At 48.3% G+C, this 17,926-nt stretch overlaps 1 long non-coding RNA gene across 1 annotated transcript; it reads left to right on the top strand.

Annotated features, from left to right (window-relative positions):
• Window positions 1-13,764: 13,764 nt before the first annotated feature.
• On the top strand, window positions 13,765-16,396 carry LOC127348510 (uncharacterized). The gene is made up of 3 exons (XR_007879801.2): window positions 13,765-13,925; window positions 14,532-14,645; window positions 16,121-16,396. It is a non-coding gene; the product is annotated as an uncharacterized lncRNA (long non-coding RNA).
• The last annotated feature ends 1,530 nt before the right edge of the window (window positions 16,397-17,926 follow it).

Below are 17,926 nucleotides of genomic sequence, written 5' to 3'. Positions count from 1 at the left end.
GACAACGTCGTTCTGGTCACGCCCCAGTCCTCGTGGTTGCCCAACTAAGTTGGATCATCTGCCTAGTACCGACTTATGACGTAGGTCGCTTACACATGTCACGAGCTCCATCGACGAGCTAAAGAGTGCCGTAGCAAAAAGATCGTCGTAACTTTGGACGAATTTCGCAAAATTCAATGATTTTAGCGGTGGGGTGAGAAATAATAAGCCTCCACATATCATATTTCATCCAAAATTGATGATGATAACATAAATTTCAATCACATGAGATTTTTAAAGATGTAGAGCAGCATATTTCGTGCCTCAAAGTATATATGAATCTCCAAAAAATATGTAAATTTATTCAAGAAACACTTTCCCACATTATAAACATACAAGATATATTCAGATGTCGTGCACATTTGATTCTAGCTAGATTATTATTTGTCTAATTGCTGTGTAATTTATGCAAAGGGGTAGTCAAAAAACAATTAATCCAGATAAATGCAAACATCCATGCAAGTCTCGGACTTGAACCTTGGTGGACTGGTTCCACCACAAGAAACCTAAACACCAGAGTCAAACTCAGTTTGCACAATGGCAACGCTTTCTATCACTATTCCACCTACATTTACCAAGTCTATCATTTGTTAAAATCACCATTTCACATAGATATAAAATAAAGATATTGATCTTAAATTGCCTTAAATTTCTGAATATATATTTTGCGAAAGGTGTGATTAATATTCATCATGTCCAAATTCATTGATTTAACGATGAAGGTTACGAAATGCAAGGAGTTTCTATTGGACACGTTCTGGTCCTACAGTGGCTGCGTGACTGAAATATTCGCCCGTGCCAAATTATCAACTCACGGTGGTAGTATGGGCCAATGAAGATAAATATCTGTTGGAGATATGCCCAAGAGGCAATAATAAAAGTGGTTATTATATATCTTTATGTTTATGATAAATGTTTATATATCATGCTATAATTGTATTAACCGAAACATTGATACATGTGTGATATGTAAACAACAAAGAGTCCCTAGTATGCCTCTTAACTAGCTTGTTGATTAATAGATTATTAGTTTCATAATCATGAACATTGGATGTTATTAATAACAAGGTTATATCATTATATGAATGATGTAATGGACACACCCAATTAAGCGTAGCATAAGATCACGTCATTAAGTTATTTGCTATAAACTTTCGATACATAGTTACCTAGTCCTTATGACCATGAGATCATGTAAATCACTTATACCGGAAAGGTACTTTGATTACATCAAACGTCACTGCGTAAATGGTGGTTATAAATGTGGGATTAAGTATCCGGAAAGTATGAGTTGAGGCATATGGATCAACAGTGGGATTTGTCCATCCCGATGACGGATAGATATACTCTGGGCCCTCTCGGTGGAATGTCGTCTAAATGTCTTGCAAGCATATGAATAAGTTCATAAGACACCACATACCACGGTACGAGTAAAGAGTACTTGTCAGGAGACGAGGTTGAACAAGGTATAGAGTGATACCGATGATCAAACCTCGGGCAAGTAAAATATCGCGTGACAAAGGGAATTGGTATCGTATGTGAATGGTTCATTCGATCACTAAAGTCATCGTTGAATATGTGGGAGCCATTATGGATCTCCAGATCCCGCTATTGGTTATTGGTCGGAGAGAGTACTCAACCATGTCCACATAGTTCCCGAACCGTAGGGTGACACACTTAAGGTTCGATATTGAAATGGTAGAACTTGAATATGGAATGGAGTTCGAAGTATTGTTCGAAGTCTCGGATGGGATCCCGGATATCACGAGGAGTTCTGGAATGGTCCGGAGAATAATATTCATATATAAGAAGTTATTTTATAAGTTTGAAAATGATCCGATGATTTTACGGAAGGTTCTAGAAGGTTCTAGAAAAGTCCGGAAGGAATCACTAAGGAAGGAGGAGTCCCGGAGGGACTCCACCTCCCCATGGCCGGCCAACCCTAGTGGGGGAGTCCAAGGTGGACTCCATCTAAGGGGGCCGGCCACCCCCCCACATGGAAGGGGGGAATCCCACCTCAAGTGGGAGTGCCACCTTGGGTAGGTTTCCCTACTACATGGAAGGTTCTTGTGTTGGGGTCTTATTCGAAGACTTGTAGTCCAACACTTGGGGATCCACCTATATAATGAGGGGCATAGGGGAGGGGGCCGGCCAGCCCAAGACCACAAGGTGGCCGCACCCTATAGTGGCCGGCGCCCCCCTCTCCCAAACCCTAGCCGCCCCTCTCTCCTCCACCTCTCCCGCACGCTTAGCGAAGCTCCGCCGGAGTTCTCCACCACCACCGCTACCATGCCGTCGTGCTGCCGGATTCAAGGAGGAGCTACTACGTCCGCTGCCCGCTGGAACGGGGAGAAGGACGTCGTCTTCATCAACACCGAACGTATGACCGAGTACGGAGGTGCTGCTCGATCGTGGCACCGTGATCAAGATCTTCTACGCGCTTTTGCAAGCGGCAAGTGATCGTCTACCGCAGCAATAAGAGCCTACTCTTATAGGCTTTGGAAATCTTCAAGGGTGAGTCTCGATCATCCCCTCGTTGCTCCCGTCTTCTAGATTGCATCTTGGCTTGGATTGCGTTCTCGCGGTAGGAAATTTTTTGTTTTCTATGCAACGAATTCCTACAATATCCTCAATGGGCCATTATTTAAGTGAGATAAGCATAGAAAGAAAACGATTTTCACTTTGAGAAAGACCATGCCACCAACCATGTTGGCCTCCATTACGCGCCGCCAGTGGTCCTACATAGACATGATAGACCTGAAATGCTGAAAGGGGACGAGAATACAACACCTACCTCTCGTCCCCTTTTTTATTTTCCCCATATCCCCTCTGATATAAACTTGAAAAATTGAAGCAAATGGAAACCATTAAGCGAAAGAATAGGTGAAAGAGGAGCCACTTGCATATGGCTGCAGCGGAGTTGCATTGTTTCTCACTTGCCACGCCCATGAGTATGCATGCGAAGCGTCAGGAGAAGTCGATGCAGCACAACGACCTGCATTTGTAAGTAATAATCCCTGTTTCTCATTTCTCTTAGAAATTTAACTTGCAAGAACTTCTTTCGACTAAAATTGGGCTAATACGAGAATTTAAACACACTTTATAACGAAATTCCTCTTGACTTCATGCCCTACAGTACCGACGCCAGCGGCGGGGGCGGTAGAGATGGACAACTTGAGGAAGCAGATGTCGAGCACGAACACGACGCACCGAACTCCAACGTGTAGAGGATGATGGGGCTAGCTACACAGGACTCGTCCACGTCTGCGATTTTGTGGGACAACTTCATTTTAGTCAGGCCCCAGGCCTCGTGGTTTTTTCAATAAAGGGAATATATTAATATCAAAAGATACCAATTACACCCAGCTTCTGCAACAACGCACCACCTTAATGACACTACGATTGCACAAAACCAAAAAATAGAAAAGAAAACTAAGAAACAAAAGTTCCGCTACAATATCTCAGGCCTAACAACAACAATACATCCACCACCAAGACAGCACCTGAAATACAGACTCTCTAAAAATGACGTCTTCAAGAAGGGAACAATGCTCTAACACCGTCGTCGCCCGATCAAAGATCTTAGGTTTTCACCCTGAAGATAGCCCCCGCTCTCAAAACAATGCCTCTAACAAGATCATTGCCAGGCACAACCAGTTAAGGCCAGACCTTGGGTTTTCACCCTGAAAGGTAGAACTCTGAACTTCACATATGTTGTCGCCCCCACTTTCATACCGCTGCTGTGAAGATCGGAACACCAAGCAAGTCCCTCAACAGCGTGGAGACTTGAACCTCCCTTAGCTAGTCCTTCCATCCGGCCTTCATGAAATTCTCTTCTTCCGACTTTCATCATGGATCCATAGTCACTTGATGTCAACACAGAAAAAGAACTTCGTGCCGCTCCCTCCAGAACCAAACGGTCAGAATAAAAGCATGGGTGCGCGCGACCGAATACCACCCGATCCAACAAACTACATGCAAAAGATGCGCTGATGCATTCGCCGGCAGAGCCTTCCGGAACTCAACTCTCCGGCTAGATGAAAAGGGTCAGCATCCGGTAGGTCTTCATCTTCGCAGAAGAAGAACCCTAGGACCACCACCTTCAAACCCGAAGCAGACAAACATGCCCCCACGCCGCCATCCGCTGACCAACGATGAGGAAGGAGAATTCGGTGGACGGCGGAAGCCGCAACCACACCATCCCCACTCCGCACATCGACGCCCCCTTCCTCGCACCGCCAGCAGAAGCCGACGATGGATCTCGGTGGGCACAAGATCCAACAGTCGCCGCCACCACCATCCATCGCCGGAGGCCGTGGAGGAGGAGCCGCCAGCGCACATCCAGGGACACCACCCTAGATGCGGAGCACGCCGAAGCCGGAGGTCACTGCCCCAGCCGCCACCGCCGGTCGCCGCCTCCAACAACCCCCCGGGTACTTTGACGCTGGCGCCTGCCGCCACCGTGGCCAGCGCCGACGGCAGCGGCGGAGGGAGGGGGCGACAGAAGGAGGGAGATCGGTCCCCCGGTGGCGCCCTGGGGAGCGCCACGAGAGGGGTTCAATTTCACGGGCATAAGAGGTGGTAATGGTTTAGCCTCCGGGCCTCGTGGTTTCCCAACTACATGTCTACATCGGTCATCAACCTAGCACGGAACCAGGAAAGATCTCGTAACTTGGGATGAATTTCGCAAAATTCAATGATTTACGGTAGTGGGGCGAGAAAAAGAAACTTGGCCTAATTTTTTGTTGTTGAGAAACATAGTACATCGTAGACGCTCATAAACAAGCGCATACACTCACTCTAATGAACGCACACACACATACATCATATCCCTATGAGTACCTTCGGAAGACTGAGCCGACGGATTGGATCTTCAAATTGACGAAGTTTCCACAGCCGCTTCGCTGTCGACAGGAACGTCGCCTCCCAATAAATGAATATTCCGTCTTTATGAGACACCCAAATATTAAAACTGGGGTTTGAACTCTTGGGCTGGGGGTACAACCACCCTCCTAACAACCTAATCTCAGGGTTATTCTCGAAACTTGGCCTAAATTATTTGTCATGTTTGGAAAAAAATGCAGAAACCCCGGTTTCTATTAGGAACAAATCAAGTTATTGGCTTTGGTGTATTCCAAGTGTCTCACCAACTTTTATTATACGTAGGGTGGCAAGCGGCATCTGCTACCATCCCGTGAAAACAGACTTACTTCCTCTATCCTTAAATAAGTTGATGTTTAGACTAAAATTTTATCATACCTTCTCAATGCACTTTAAAGTAGTAATAATTATTTGTTTCTCATCGCACGAAAATCAAACCTAATAATATTTATCACATGTTATTTTAATATTCTATAAGCCCTTAGCTCATTGGTGGTGAAAAAGTTAAAGAGGAGAGAGATATTGATTACATCTTTCCAACGCAATTTTCTCTCCACTTGGTAATCTATCTTGAAAAATCCGCACGTACATTCTTTTGTACACGGAGGGAGTAATGCTAAAACATAAGCTGTTGCTATACAACATTAAAGCAGACCAAGAAGAATCGCTGGTTCCGCAACCCACCCTGTTTGCCACCCTAATTTAAGGTCCGGAGTTTGGCTCCACGACTCTCCACTTAAATTTGCTAATACTCCGGACGTAATATTTTACCTTTTTGCTGAATTTCATGTGTCAAATATAATTCATTCCGGTGGACTCTAAATCATATTCCAATAATATTTCAATTTTTATGTATCCACAAGAATCAAAATCAATTAAGATTCATACCAAAATAGTAGAACTAAAACCACCATCCAAGAACAAATACATACATATCTTGGTACTGCATCTCAAATGGTGCCCCTATCCGGTGTGCCCAGGTATCGTCGAATCTTGTGCGCTCGGGTCATTCGAAGCAATGTCAAAAGGGTTGTATGAGTTCTCAATTTTCTATCCACTTAATTGTCTTGGATCTCAATTATATATAAATATGTGATGACTCAAAATCATAAACAAATCATCACACAAATATAAAAATAAGTCATGAAAGGAACTTTGGAATTAAAACTTTATCATTCTGAGCATCCATCCAAGTACTAGAAGAAATAGCAAATAGTTCATACAAGCAAACAACATAGACATATAATGACCTATCGGCGTGAGAGAAGATATTAGCTCAAGCTTCTTCATAACAATCCTTTGTCTTCGAGGTCATGATAATTCTGTCAGCTAACATGATATGGGCCTCCTCGTGGAACATTCTAAGGGATATTTCGTACAAATATCCTTCGGCCCTTATCTTGTCGGTTGCCACCTTTGCCGCCTAGATCCAAGGCTTTTCCGCATCCATGGCCTCTTGCTCATGTTCAACACGAACTTCTCCGCTCATATCTCGACGTAGCGTTGTTGAGGTTTATTTATTTATTTATTTTTCTCCCTCAACAAACCTTTCTTTCCATACTTTAAAGGAAACTTCCTTCATGCTCGTCATCTTGGAAAATTAAAGGAATCTTCCAATACTCAACTTTATGAGGCCGTACACTTTGCTACCCCTTTCGACAACTTACTTCATCCGGACCGGTTGGATCGCCTGTCCGCTCACCAGGTAAAGTTCTAAGTGAACTTCTGCCTACGAGATTAGGTTTCTCTTGTCTCAGTGGGACACAAGGCATATCCAATGATGCAGGCTGATGGTGGGATGGTGTGTTCATTCTTCTTAGCGGATTCGCTCCACCGTCGCCAACCTCTCCGCGACGACCTACCTGTGCAGACGCAAACCCTCACCGCCTTGCAAGTGGTGGGCGGTTGGATGCAACAAAAGCTCATGGGCAGTGGGTTATGCGTCTAGGGCCGTTCCACGGTGGGGACGTGGCACACTTAGAACAAAGGGACAGGTATGATCGCGTGACCCGAAGGTTACGTCGCACACGCAGCCTCCGGGGGAATAGGATCATTTTTCTAAATAATTTGCCTTGACGCAGCTTGTACTTGGTAACGCGACCATAGTTTAGTTTAGCTGTTTATACTTGCTCATAGAACGATGCGTACAATGAGCAACATAGTCATACATGTATTCAAGATCTTCTAATACTAGGAAATTAAAATTTGTAAGATTTCTATAAATATAATTTTTCTCATGTCTTTGGTAACTGATATAATAATACATATACAGAAAATATCTAACATCAACAACATGCAATGCCAACTAAGCAATTTGATGTTATTAATTAAGATAAGAGAGGGTAGTGGTAACTAGCTATGTTACCATCACATCACACAATCCAAGGCAAGATGCGTCTACAACTTAATAAATGTAGCATTTTATGTTACTACACCTATGATACTAACCACCATTGAGGTAGTAACATAGAGCAGTGACATGTGCATGTTAGTGCCTAATGTTATTCTCCACCATGACTAGTCTAAACTGATAGTAATATTTGTGAGCCGCATAGAGTAATGCAACGTAAAACTAATTAATGGCATACCCTTAAACCCAGAGCTAATTTAGTGAAGCTAAAACTCTTCAAAAAGTAGTCATGTTTATTCTCAGAGATAATAATGTCACCTTCTTTTGATCATATATGACGTAAAACGATGTTATGATATCATCATTTGTACTACCAAACAAAAACTGCTGGCTTTGATGATTGACATTTCATAATGAACGAAAATGCAGCAGAAATACATATACAGATAATTACATATTTGGTTTCGTAACACAAAGGTCCACCATCACGTTCTCTCTATTTTTTTGTAAATCCCGACATGTGCAAGGGTGACCAGAAAAATAGCATGACGGCCTCATCAATGCAGCCTTTCTTTCTCCACCACGTCGAGGTTATATAAACTCCTGGATACAGGTCAAACAACATATGTGAAAAGGCGGGAGAGAAGGGAACGGGGTTACAAGAGTATTTGGTGTTTTCCTTTGGTATTGCTAGCAATTGAGAGTACGTACGTACACACTGTCCCTTCGGATTTTGATTCGTTTCCGCGGTGTCTTTGTTCATGAGGATGAGAGGCCTTGGGAGAAAAACGTTCAGTACAAAAACATCAACATGCATGGATTGTGAACATTGTCCTGCCACATAAGCAGGAGTAGCTACTTCGAGCAAACACTTGTCAGCCACAACTGTTGTTGTCTCGGGTCACCACATTTTTATATATACAGTCATATTCACTTAAAGTCGTAATATATGACTAGATGGGTAGTCATTGGCAGAGGAGGCTAGTGGCAGAGTTCTCTTTGATTTTATTGAAAAGTGCTTTTGACTCCCGAACTTCAATGCTCTCGTCATTAAAAAAATGTTTATAAGTTATCAAAAAATATGAAAAGTGATTCTGGAGATTGTCAATGATATATCTTACAATCATGCAAAGTCTCAACCAAAAATTCTTTTTTACTTTATGCTAGACAAAAAATAACAAAATCTGACGTGTTTTTGGAGATTTGAAAATAACTAATCACATCAGCACTTTTGTTATTTTTGTGTAGCTTAAAATATAAAGAATTTGAAATTGATATTTTACACATTTGTGGGATACATTATTGTCTATATGCATATTTTTTCTAGAATTTTTTGAAACCAAAAATTATGATATATTTTTTAAAACGAGATCACTGGTGCCCATATGCACTAAATCTCTGTCCCAAACTATCAACCTATTTGTGCCACTGACGGGGTCACAAAGAAGAACCTACAATAGATTGTTGAAATATTTAATAAAGTTGCTTCAAAGGGAGCTTTGTTGACGTAATGAAGGTAGATGTTTATCAGTTTTCCCTTTCTGTTCTTGTCTTCTTTTGTCATTATGGTTATTCATTTTTTCTGTCATTTTTCTTTGGCAAGTCTTTGTCGTTATCTTAAATTCATTCACCAGTTTCTCATTCGAGCACCTAGCGGCTAGTACATAAATTTCGATCCAGTTTGAGTCCCCACATTTTTCTAAGTCACGTTCTTAATTTTTTTATTCCTTCTCAGTATTCTCGGTCATGTTCTTCAGCCATGCTATTCTTAATTAACTCTTTCAATCTCCATCTTCTTTAGTCTTGTTATTTATTTTAAAGTCGTTTGTATCATTTTCAGTCCCTTTTTCTTATTTCTTAGTCTTTCTTCCGCCATATTTGTTCCGGTTATCTCATTTCTTTAGTTTTCATTAAGTATTTTCTTTTCAGATTCCTTTTTTGAGTTACTTATTCAATTCCTCGGTCTCTTAGTGCATATGTGAGCATTATCTACTTTCTTTCTCTCCTTTATTCAGTATGTCGGTATTAAGTGTTTCGCTCTAGTCTGCTATGTTTTATTCAGTTTTTTTAGTCTTAAGTGATTCACTCTCCTCGGCTTTTCATTGTTTCATTACATCTAACCATCTTTATTTAGTCTCCTCCTTTTATTTTGTTTTGTGTATCTTTGTTTGGTCCCTTTTCTTTAGTCAATTATTAATAAGTTTAGTCTCGCTTCAGTCTTTAAGTATCAGGTTTGTAGTCAGCTACCTAGAGTGGCGTGCCCTACTCTCCTCTCCGCTACCAATACAAGCACACCAGTCACGTGCGAGTTTCCAGCCCGATAAAAGCAGTTGTTCGTGTTTAGATGGGTGCGCTGTCACTCAGCGTGCCCGTGTAGCGCTTTCCCTACTAGTGTATGATGATCCATTGTCACGTGTAGGAATTTATGTTAGTCATCTCCAGTGACCCGACGCATAGCGTCCGTTTTCGAGGCACAGTCAAAAAATGGGTCCGCACCATTGTCCATCGGCCTGAGGAAAACTAATCGGGTTGTCCGCGGGGATGCAAACGCAGCCCAATTTTGCGCCACGAATGCGTGTCCACGGCCTATCGTTTTGGGCCGTCTTAGCAGCGGGCGTGCGGGTGCTTTGCTTGCACCAAAACACGCCGACAGTATGGCGCACCATCGGAACGCCATGGGCAAGAAGAGGAACGACCACGACGCAGGACCGTCGTTGCTGGCAGCGAAGGAAGAGAAACCGCGGTTGAGGGTCCCCCTTCTTTCCTCCATCGCTAGGATGTTCTACGCGAACTGGATGTCATGCGACGGCTGTAGCGACTTGCACCTGCCGAGCGGGTGTGGCGCCTCAGCATGGCGTATGTTTCCATTCCCCAACTCCACATTCCTGCCCGGAGCGGGACGCAGAGATCCAGCGCAACCGCCAGACCTCCGCCTCTTCCCTGACTTCGCGTCGACTCTCCCTTGTGGACAAGTAGCACCACCAGCACGTAGTGCTCAACAAGTGGCGGAAGGTGGGTTCATCTGTGACAAGGACTTCAACTTTGGCCCACCGCCACGGCCATGGCGGGAGTTGATGCAGCGGCCACATACACTGCCACCTCCATCGCCTCCGCGGTGGGATGACTCCGACGACTACGTCGTCAGCGCGTTCCACGCAATCCAGATGGTGCAACAGGAGGGCAGGAAAATCGAGCTGCCAGAGCATCTGGCCAAGGAAGAGGAGACGAGGCTAACCATCCTCGTGTAGGAGATGCCGCAGCCGCCGCCGCCGATGTCCCGGTGCGTTGTCAGCCTCATGTCGCCAGGCCTATCGGAGTAAGAGCCTTCAACCAGGCACTGCAGGGCTCGGTGCCGCCTCCGCCGCATCTGCCCTCGTGGGCCGCAGCCGCCGCTCCATGTCCACCTCCACCACCAGCCACATCAGCGATTTCCAACTGGCCATGGCGATCCCAGACCTCGTCGACCTGACTCAAGTGCCCAACGATGGCGAGTACGTAGTAGGCTATGGTTAGGGTTTTAACATGCCATGGCCTTTTTCTATTTTCATGTTTTTATTTATAACAATATGTAAATTATTTTGTAAATGAAAAAATGTGGAAACAATGAAATGCGTCCAGCCGCTGGGGGCACCCCAGACACAAACAGACGGTCGTGACCCGAAGGCCAGTTTTACGTCTGCGACCCGATGTAAACACACGCGCGTGGTCACTTTTAGCGTCCGAAATATTTCAAGCCGCTGGAGATGTTCTTAGAAGAAATACCGGCACAAGCAGTGTTGCAGATCATGCGCCGACACGTAGTCAGACAAGGACGTTAGACAAAAGACATTGGAATTATGCATAATAATATATACTAAATTTGTGTCACATAGTAACATGACAAAAGAGATACATAAGGTTACCAAAAGATGACAGAGACGACTACCGGAGCATGCGCATAAGGCGCTATCTGTGGAGTTAGCTGGGGAGCCGACCATGGCAGTGGCCGGGGCTTTGACAGCTTGTTTGACGGATTCAATTTGCAAGATCATTGTAACGCATTTTGCCACCTTTTTTTTTTGAATAAATGAAATAATCAAAGTCGTATGATCTCCTCGATGCAGAGATCGGGGTAGTTCCCCATTTCGGAGAAAAGAGATGCATACCAATGAGAGAGTAAGGGCATCTCCAACACGGCGACCCATCCCGCGTCCGCGCGTCCGGATGGGTCGAAACGGACAAAACCGAGACCCAGCGCGCGGACCCATCCCAAAAACGGATAGCCGCGACGTCCGGACGACCCAAACCCGGCCCAATCTGGAACGAGTTTGCGTGGCCGCGCGCGTCCGCCCCTTGTCCGCCCCTGGCCCGCATGTCATAGACATAAATATTTTTTTCATTGAAAAGTACCCATTAATTTTTTTTAGTCTACTACTTCCCTAATACGTACAGGGCCGGCGGCCTCTTCGGCGACTCTTCGCCGGCTCGCCGTTGGGGTCTGTGGATTTCACTCGACGCGGACGGCCTGTACGCGTGAGGATTCCACTCCAGCTTACGAGCTGGGTGGCGCGGCGGAGGCCTTAATCCTCCTCCTTTCCGTCCGCGCGCCTCGGGCGCGCTCGAGCTCCGCCTCCTGCGGCGGCACCATCCGCTTCCCGCATAGCTCCAGCTCCTGCAGGGCGGCGCGTTCCACAGCGGTGCGCGCCTCCAGGCGGACGCGGCCGGCGGCCTGGGCCTCGTGGTTCTCGTTCCGCCGGCGCATGCGCTCTTGTTGGCCGCGCTCCGCCGACGCAGCAGCCTCCCGGGCGCGCCGCTCGGGCGAGGGCATCTGGATGAGGTGGCGGGCTGCTCGCATAGCGAGCAGCTCGTTCTTCTAGCCGAGAAGGTCTCCTAATCGGCGGCGGCCGGCCCGGCAGGTCGCCTCGTGCTCCTTCGTCACGCGCGTGAGGTCGGCGAGACGCTCCTCGATGGCGGCGTTGATGTTCGCGAGCGCGAGGTCCTTCTCGTTCACGGGCTCCTCCTCCGCGGCCTCGTACCAGCCGTCCGCGGCCGCCTCCACCATCTTCGCGTCCCCTTCCTTCTTCGCCGCCGCCTCGGCAGCGACGCGGAGCGCCTCGTCATCGGCGAGCCACCGCGAGTCCGCGTGCTCCTCCTCCTCCGTCCGCGGGAACCTGGCCCGGGCGGCGAGGGAGAGCTTGTCCCACGTGGCCTGCAGGGTGCGCGGCATGGCGATGGAGAGGGCGCCGGAGAAGGTGGAGGGGGAGAGGACAGCGGAGCGGGTGTGATGCGGTCTGTGACCGCCGCCGTCTTTTATAGCCGGCGGCCTGGCGGGAAACTTGGGCGCGAGCGCGCGCCAATGGCCTTTTCGCGCACGTGGAAACTTTCCCGCGCGGTCCACTGCCCACCATTGCTGTCCCGTCGAGGCCTGCCATAGCGCAGCGCCGCGCAAGGAAGACAAACCACGTGGCGTCTTTTTGGATCACCGCGTTGGATGCAGCGTGCGACCCAAACGGACACGCGGACGTGGGCCGCTGTCCGCGTGTCCGCTCGGCCACCTAAACGGTCCAAAACGAACGGCCCAGCGCGTCCGTTTGGATCACTCGGTTGGGGATGCCCTAAGCATTTCCGAAAACACATGAGGCGCTTGTGGGACATGGCAAAAAGGTACAGTGGCTATAACAGGTACAGAAAATGCACCATGCAACTAATATATACGCAAGCCTTCTCGTGGATGATTGTTTCTCTCCGTTCGGTTAGACCCCACCCGGCCGGGAACGCGGCCCATTCCACGTCGATCCGGGCGCATTAGCCGGAGCGAGATTTAATACCGGCCCAATTGCAACCTGCTCCACCCGTCCATTCCACGCTGAATTGAATCGCCAAAACCTATACACCGACCAGGTTGGTGGCTACCGGTCACCGCACACCTCCTGGTCGGGTATGGGCCAGGCCCATTAGTGTCTGTTCTTTTTCGTTTTTCTTTTTTTCTTTTCTGGTTTCTTTTTCTGTTTTCTTTTTCTTTTTTCTATTTTTGGTTTTATTTATATTTTTTAGATTCGAAAATTTCAATTTTAAAAAAAATTTCAAATTGAAAAATGTTTAAATTAAAAAATGTTCAAAATTGAAATCGTTCAAATCCGAAAACCGTTCAAATTTGAAATTTGTTCAAATTCGAAAATTGTTCTAATATGAAAATCGTTCAGATTCGAAAATTGTTCAAATATAAATTTTGTTAAAATTCAGAAATGTTCAAATTCGGAAATTGTTCATAGAGTGAAATACATTTTTGTTCAAATTTAAAAACGTTCAAATCTGAAAAATGTTCAGATTTTTAAAAAGTTATTTCTTTTTAATTCGAAATTTAATTTTGACAAATGTTCAGATTTTTTTTAAAATTCTTTTAAAAAAGAAAACAAACAACAGAAAATAAAAAGAAACGAAAAAAACGCATTACTTGATGTCGGGCCACGGCCCAGCTAGCTACCCGGGACGCGCGAGGGTGTGCGGCATCCTCCCAGCGCCGCCAGGTCGGTGTCGAGGAGCTCCCGATTGAATCCTCCTCTCCCAACTCGTGGTAGAAATCCATCCCGAGCGATGCAGCGGCGGCGCGACTTGGAGGCGAAGTCGAGCCACCGCATCTCCATCGCCCTCCCCCCACGGCGGAAGCCTCCTGCCGGTAAAGCCCCTCTTCCTCCCACATTTCGGGCACCTTCTCCTCCTGCAAATTAAGGTCTTGGTCTAGGGTTCTTCCCGTGGTGTCCATGGGTGCTCCCCATGCTTGCTCTGGCCGACGCGTCCGAATCTTGGAGTCTTCGAGATCGACCACGGGAGGGGGACGAACGGACGGAAGGCTAATACAGATCCTTGTGTTCTTTTTATTCAGTTGATCTCTCTTCAAAGTTTTGCCGCCGTAGTATGTTTATCTGCAAACCGTGACACACGCGCGGCACAGATTACCCACGTACACGGAGTTCCACCAGCTGCATGCTTGCTTAAGCTAGCTAGCTAGATCACGGGCTGAACGATCCAGCAGCTTGCCTGCTAACTTGACTAGCGCTCATGGGTCTCTTGTTCTAGTTATCAGACCAACATATGTGTTTCAGTTTTCAGAACACCTGTAGACTAGGCTTATGTTCTTCAATTTCAGTCTCAAGGTGTTGATAACAACTGTGTTGTTTAGAAAATACATTAGTAAGTACACTGATTTCTGAGTCCTTTTTATGCTAACATAATTGACCTGAAACATCTGCACTTTTATTAATGGCAACTGTTATCTGTCCAGTTCACCTGGAGCATGGAAAGGTCGATCACCTTGGCCACTTCCTAAAAAAAGTTCACCATCAAGGAAAGGCTGCACATCGTCACTCTAGTCTAAAAAAAAAAGCTCACCTCTCAGGTATAAGGTTGCCGAGGATCTGCGTATTTCTCCATGGGCTAAGGGCATCTCCAACCGCGCGACCCAAACCGCGCCCGCGCGTCCGTTTGGGTCGAGCCGGACAAAAACGCGGCCCAGCGCGGGGACGCACCGCAAAAGCGGACGGCCGCGGCGTCCGGAACGACGCAAACCCGGCCCAAATCTGGGCTAGGTTTGCGTGGCCGCGGATGGCACGCGCCGTCCGCTCGCGTCCGCGCGCTGAAGTCGCCTCGTCTCCTTGGGCCCACCTGTCGGTGACCAGGGAGACTATTAAATGGGGACCGGAGGGGATCCGGCCCTCCACCTGCCCCCACACCACTCCCCGAGCAAACCCGCCGCCATGGCCCCGAAGCGACGGTTCGCTCCCAGAGCGAACGACGACGAGGCGAGCAGCAGCCGCCGTCGTCCGCCGGCGTTGCGGCCGTCGGGAGGAAACCAACGCGGCCTCCACATCGGAGAGGCCGCCGCGGCGGTGCGGCATTGCCGCAACCGCCGCCTCTCCTCATCGAGCCGAAGCCGAGTCCCTGGAGGAGGACCCGGACCTCCGCGCCGCCCGATCATCTCGGCGGCGGAGGAGGAGGCGAATGGCCGCACCTCCATGCGGCCATTCGCACCTCCGAAATGGAGGAGGCGGCGCGGCGGGAGGTGGAGGAGGCGGAGGGTCGGGGAGCTCTACGCCTGTGCCCTCCGGCGCGACGGGAGGAGGAGGAGGAGGCGGCGCGGCGGGAGGAGGCCAGTGCGCCGCGCCGACGAGCAGCGCCGCCAGAGGACAGAGCGCCGCGCCGACCAGCGGCGGCGCCAGAGGCTGTGCGCCGCGCCCGGCAGAGAGGAGCAGCCGCCTCAGTGGAGGAGGCGCCGCTCCGTGCGCCGCCGCAGCTCGCGGGTGGCTCCGACCCCCACTCGCCGTGGGAGGAGGCCCCGTGGTCTCCGTGGCCGCAGTCCCCGGCGCGGTCGAGCCACAACAGCGCCTCGCCGCCCGGGGACGTCGACGACGTCGCCGACGACGCCCACAGGGGCTAGGCGGCGCACCGGCGGCCATCGCGCCGCCGACCAAACCCTAATAGAGGGTTTTTTATTTTAGTTTAAATTTAAAAGCCCATATAGTGGCTTCTTTTGTTAGTTTTATTTGCCCAAAATAGGGCTATGTACAAATTTGCCCAAAATAGGGCATATGTTCAATGAAATTTCGTTTAAATTCGTATTTTTTTTGCTTTTTTTCGTGTTTCTACGGTTATGCGATGCGTCCGCGCGTTGGGCGCAGCGCGCGACCCAAACGGACACGCGGACGCGGGCCGCTGTCCGCCTGTCCGCTCGGCCACGCAAACGGCCCAAACCGGACGGCCCAGCGCGTCCGTTTGGGTCGGCCGGTTGGAGATGCCCTAAGGCCATGGTAACTTTCGGCACATTGCTAAGATTAGTTGTCCAAGTGGACTGACCAAACTAATTTGTTTATTCAGGTTAAGCTGGTTTCACGCACAAAGGAGGCACAAGATGGAGATTTCACATGTGTTTGTCGTCTAGAAACTCTAAGATATATATATTTGAAATCTTATTGTTTTCTTGGATGAGTTTTGTTTTATTTAATGCCTGAAGTTGTTGACTATTAATCAAATAGCAACAATATTTTGCCCTAAAGACTGCTTGTTATGTAGAAACTATGCAAGCCCTGTAATTCATTGGCGTGATAACATTATTATTTTATTCCTAATATTCTAGTAATATCAGCTAGTATTTTCGAGATGATTATCATCCATCTTTTTAATGTTAGTTTGTCAAGTATTCTATTCTGGCCTTGGTTGTTGTGCGGCTATTCCCAAATCCAGCGATTGTAACCGAACATGCAGAAAACGATCAGCCTTGTGGATGGGGATTTAGGCGGGCGATGCAAACAGACGCTAAACGATCGTTTGCGTTCGAGTGGATCGAAAATGCTTCTGCGTCTTGATTCAGAGGGGCGACACGTAGTGACCGGATCGTTCGTGGCGACGCAAACCTGGCTCAAATATGCGTCTCGGATGCATCTTTGTGGACGATGCGTGGACGCGCAAAGTGTTCGCTCGCGTCTAGCGGACGTTTCGTCGGGCCTGCCCGGCAGCGACCCAGGCTTGATGCGTCTTCTCAGGCGCGTCAGTGGCTGACGTCGCTTCGGCAGTTTGCGCCACGTTAATGGACGCCTCGCCTGCCGAGCGGCCTCCGCCCACCTCTACCAACACAGTAATGACGATGACACGTGTGCCGCGCCCGTCGCCTTCCTTTGGCCTATATAAAGAGGGCGCGCGCTCGTCTTCCTCATCCAGTCATCCACACAGACCATAGCCGTCACAACCTCCCCCATAGCGCCGCCTAGCTCTTCCTGCGATGCAACCAGCCCCGCAAGGAAGTCCATGGCCGGTCCAGGTGGCCGGCGAGGCGGTCGAGGCCGCGGGCGTGGCCGCCCCGTGGCATGGGCCACCGAGGTAGAGCAGCTACGGCCCCACGGTCGCCTGCGTCGTCGTTGTCCTTGCAGGAGGAGCGATGCTTCGAGTTCCTCCTCCGCATCGATGATGACCCCCTCGGCATCAAGCGGCTCCCGGACAAGTTCGTCGATGGCGTCGAGCTGGCCCAGTTGCAGCTACGGGAGGCCAGCTGCAACTTATGCCGGTGGTCTTTCGAGGTCTTGTTCGACGGGCGGGGCAAGATGTACCAGCACACGGGGTGGGACAAGTTCGCCCGCGACCTCGCGCTCGAGTCCGGCTGCCAGCTCACCTTCCTCTGCAGTGAGATGATCGTTAAGGTGTTCGACGACACATCCTGCCGCAGGCACTATCACACCGGCGAGTCCGGTTCGGACAACGACAGTTAGAACTATCACAGACTATCACACCGGCGAGTCCGGTTCGGACAACGACAGTTAGAACTGTCAGAGTGTTCTTTCTTTTTAGAGAATATGGCCACATGCCAATTGAAGCAACTAATAGCAGTTTCTGGATGTTCTTCCTCGAAAGGACCAACAGAGCTATCATTACCAGATGGATTTTCTATTTTGGATGACTGAGAGTGCCTGAGAGTGTTCTTTCTTGGCAGCGAACATAAGAAAGCAGCGAAGCCAACACTAGTTAGGTTTTCTCATTCTGTAAACCATGTTTCAAACTACTATGTATTAGTTTGTGTAAACCACGTTCTAAATTATGTATTAGTTTGTGTAAAACTATGTTCTCACTTATGTATTAGTTTGTGTAATGTTTGGAACTATGGGCCGCTGGAGGCACCCCAGGTGGACGCGC

This window comes from Lolium perenne, chromosome 4 (genome assembly GCF_019359855.2).
Source record: "Lolium perenne isolate Kyuss_39 chromosome 4, Kyuss_2.0, whole genome shotgun sequence".
In the NCBI taxonomy this organism is placed as follows: Eukaryota; Viridiplantae; Streptophyta; class Magnoliopsida; order Poales; family Poaceae; genus Lolium; species Lolium perenne.
This window is presented reverse-complemented; position numbering and strand designations above follow the sequence as displayed.